The sequence below is a fragment of the Bufo bufo genome, chromosome 6 (genome assembly GCF_905171765.1).
Source record: "Bufo bufo chromosome 6, aBufBuf1.1, whole genome shotgun sequence".
NCBI lineage: Eukaryota > Metazoa > Chordata > Amphibia > Anura > Bufonidae > Bufo > Bufo bufo.
The window spans coordinates 82,906,018-82,910,476 of NC_053394.1; the positions used below are offsets into that span (position 1 = coordinate 82,906,018).

The following is a 4,459-nucleotide window of genomic DNA, read 5'->3' on the forward strand; positions in this document are numbered from 1 at the left end:
AGTACTGTGTACAGTTCTGGGCTCCTGTGAACAAGGCAGACATAGCAGAGCTGGAGAGGGTCCAGAGGAGGGCAACTAAAGTAATAACTGGAATGGGGCAACTACAGTACCCTGAAAGATTATCAACATTAGGGTTATTCACTTTAGAAAAAAGACGACTGAGGGGAGATTTAATTTCTATGTATAAATATATCAGGGGTCAGTACGGAGATCTATCCCATCATCTATTTATCCCCAGGACTGTGACTGTGACGAGGGGACATCCTCTGCGTCTGGAGGAAAGAAGGTTTGTACACAAACATAGAAGAGGATTCTTTACGGTAAGAGCAGTGAGACTATGGAACTCTCTGCCTGAGGAGGTGGTGATGGTGAGTACAATAAAGCAATTAAAGAGGGGCCTGGATGTATTTCTGGAGCGGAATAATATTACAGGCTATAGCTACTAGAGAGGGGTCGTTGATCCAGGGAGTTATTCTGATTGCCTGATTGGAGTCGGGAAGCTCCCATAGGAATGAATGGGGGGCTGCCATGCATGCGCAGTGCGCACTCCGGGGCTTTGCGGGCTCCGATCTAAGTATAGGTGCAGGTCCCAGAGGTGGGACTCGCACCTAATAGACATTGGGGACATATCCTGGCGATATGCCCCCAAAGTCCAAGACTGGAATACCCCTTTAATATTAAATATGTTCTACTTCATAACAACGCAATACACCAATGTGACAAGTGCAGGAATTGCATTATAGCAGTCAGCAGAAATACAGTCAGTTCTCATTTAAATGAATGCCACACTAACAAAATAAATACCATATACAATCGTGTAGAAACATGACGAGATGGCACATTTTATTATTTAAATGTTATTACATTTTTGGATCCTGACCATAGACCTGCATATAATACATATAAAACCCAGCATGTGTTTTATAGAAAAGGCCATAGGAAATCAGAAAATACATGAAGAGATCATATTCACAGAAAGTACAGGCATTGGTAGTGGCACAGAAACCTCACAGAAAATGTGAAGTGCATAAGACAATGTAACATTAAAGGGTTCTCTGGGCTTTTCCAATTGATGACCTATCCTCAGGCTTGATAAAGGCTACCATGAAGCAAAAACGTTGCTGTCTGGTTTTTATAATACACTTTCTGTGAAGCTCGTCCAATAAAGAATGCACTGAAGACGCTGCCGTTGCCTCTTCGTTTACGGTTCGTTGGACTGCTGAGGATCTGCGGTCGTGGCTCGGCTGTTGCATTCCAGTGTGGTCACAAGGTCCGTGAGTGCTGCTCTACAATTGCTATTTACACTATCCTCAGGATAGGTCATCGATATCACATTGGTGGGGGTCCGACACCCGGCACCCCCAGCGATCAGCTGTATGAGGAGATGGTGCATGGAGTGTGCACATGTCGTCTCCCTTCTCTCTTCCTGTTCACCACTGCTGTCTATGGAAAAGACCATAGACAGCAGAGGCGGACAGGAAGAGAGAAGGGAGACGGCATGCGAACACAGTCTCCTCATACAGCTGATCGGTGGAAGTGCCGGGTGTAGGACCCCTGCCGGTCTGATGTTGATGACCTATCCTAAGGATAGGTCATCAATAGTAAAAGCCAGTACTCATGTCAAATGCAGTAACAAGAAAATGTTACATAACTGTAGATATTGTCACTTTGTGCAGTTCCTGCATACCTCTTCTAGTAATCATGCCTCATGTTGCGCTGCTTAAATTTAAAATGTAATACCTTGCCTAACCACAGGGTGTGCTGTTAATAAACAGTGTCCAAGGCCCCACTGTTCAGTATAGATCAGCACACTTTAGCATCACATAGTGGTAAAAATGTTTAGTGCAATAATCTGAAAACCATAAAGTCACACTGCGATTCTTGTACTTATGGTGTCACAGCATAGTTTTAGATAATCTCATCAATTCTATATTTATTTTACAATATAAAAAGCACAAGGAGGGCAGCACGCCAATGAAAATTCGGGCTTTTATTCGCCCAGAGTTAGCTTAATGCAGCCATTTTCAAGCATTTAGCAGCTGAAACATTGCAAACTCTGGGTGAATAAAAGCCTGAATTTTAATTGGAGTGCTGCCTTCCTTGTGTATGGACTGATGAGGATTTGGATTCTATCTCCCTGGGGGCGTGCACCCGTTTTCCTTTCTTTTTGTTAATTTTTACTAATTTTCTTCTTTTTTTTTCTACCTCACTGTGCTGCTTCAATTGCTCTCTTCTATTTTACAATATATATGCAGGCTATCAGACCATCAATTGGTATGGGTATAGTTACAATATATAAAACAGATAAATTAAACCACCGTGACTGGCAAAGTTTTGGCAAAACTACCTGGTAAAATGCTCTTCCTAGAACAAGAATTTTACAATGACAAAATAGTCTTTTGAACAATATACAGGACAGAATATATACAAAGATGGAAATAAAATCTGATGTATTATAAAAGAAATGGAAATCTAAAAAATCAAGGACCCCAAAAACTTAATGCAGGTAAAGTGTTACTCCCACCTCAGCTCCTAATGGCTGAGATCGGAGTAACCCTTATTAGCGGCATCCAGATGTGGCCGGAGTGACGGAACCAGCTGAGCAGGCTGTACTACACCCTGAACTCCATACAAGTGAATGAGAGCTACCGAAACAGCATAACACAGCAAGCTCAGCTTTTTCTGTAACTCTGGTGACATCGGCCTGCCGCTAACGACTAAGTCCAGTAATGAAAACTGGGAGCTGCGGAGCCTAACAGAGCGGCAGGGTGCAGGTAAGTGGGTGACAATGCCCCGGACAACCGCTTTGAGGATACATCCATACAGGTCAGTGTGCCTGGCAATTAAGGGTACTTTCACACTTGCGTCAGAGGATTCCGGCAGGCAGTTCCGGATCCAGCAAACGGATGCATTTGTCATACGGATCCGGATCCATTTTACAAATGCATTGCAATACCGGATCTGTCTTTCCGGTTGTAATCTGCAATAACGGATACGGTATTTATCTTTTTAACATGTTTAAAGGTCTGCGCATGTGCAGACTGCAAAACCGGATCCATTTTTCCGGAACACTTGGGGCCGGATCCGGCATTAATGCATTTCAATGGAAAATAATGCCGGATCTGGCATTCCGGCAAGTGTTCAGGATTTTTGGCCGGAGATAAAACTGCAGCATGCAAGTAAGAGGGACTGAGCTGATGCATCCTGAACGGATTGCTCTCCATTCAGACTACATTAGGATAAAACTGATCAGTGTTTTTACGGTATTGAGCCCCTAGGACGGGACTCAATACCGGAAAATAAAAACGCTAGTGTGAAAGTAGCCTAAGTCTGGGATTAACGGCTTGCTGCAAGTAGTCAATACAGATGTGGTTATAACACAGATTTAAATTTCTAGCCTACAACGGTGTATCAAAAATAATCATACTTAAAATACAGTTCTTTGCAATAGGTATACTGTATGTATAATGCACACTCTCATACTGTAAAAGCTAGTTAAAATCCTATTATATGATGTGCTAAAGGTAATTTCCTGAGTAGTATTCAGAGGGCCCCCCTATATTTAAATATATTTCATTGGCACTTATTAAAAGTTGCTTACTGGACCAGGGTTGAGCTCCTGGTCCATTTATATTCTCCTGGCACTTCCGGGATCACGTGCTGTACATCGTACACATGACCCTAGCCTGGTTACAATCCACAGCGCAGGCGTGAGAATGAATCTCCCGCCGCCTTGCTAGCATGCACTGTGGGTTGTCACCAGGCTAGGATCATGGGTACGGTAGGATCACAATGTACGGTGAGTGATCCCAGAAGTGCCAGGAGCATATAAATGGACTGGGAGGGAAGCACTGGCTCCTTAAGTAACTTTTCATAAGTACCATAGAAAAAGTTATTACTCTAATTGGGTTGAGGGCACATGAAATAAAAATTTTAAATGATTGGATAACCCCTTTCACCTAAAAGTAGCACGTGTGAGAAATATTTTTAGGAACATTCAAGCAAAAAGAACAAACACATTAACAAATTAACAAAGTATAAAGAGGTTATCCACCTACAAATATTTTTAGAAATGACAATTTGAGAATTTTTAGGGCCAGGAGGCACCGCTGGTCTAATTCGCCACACATTGGGGAAGATGTCTCAATATTGGAACACGTCATGTCAAAGTGATTCTGAACCACTGCTCAACTCATGTTAGGAAAAGAGGCGCGGGGGCTTCATAAATACGGCATTCAGACTGTACGCCATATTGTCGGTGCTGCACGTACACTGATATATCTGCCACGTTGTCATCTGTCGGATCTACCGTAGAGTAGTGTGGGCAGTGTTTCATGGCCTACTTCTACCCCAAACACTTCATGGTCAGCCTGGTACCAGGGGGCAGCAGCTGTACAAATACCCACAGCAACCAATAGCACAATATGGTCTCCAGTGTAAAAGATGGGGGTTCTTTCTA

The 4,459-nt window shown here is 43.0% G+C and overlaps 1 long non-coding RNA gene across 1 annotated transcript; it reads left to right on the forward strand.

The window, feature by feature from the left end:
* Positions 1-1,477: 1,477 nt before the first annotated feature.
* LOC121005373 lies at positions 1,478-3,932 on the forward strand. Its single transcript, XR_005779929.1, has 2 exons — positions 1,478-2,830; positions 3,324-3,932. It is a non-coding gene; the product is annotated as an uncharacterized LOC121005373 (long non-coding RNA).
* The last annotated feature ends 527 nt before the right edge of the window (positions 3,933-4,459 follow it).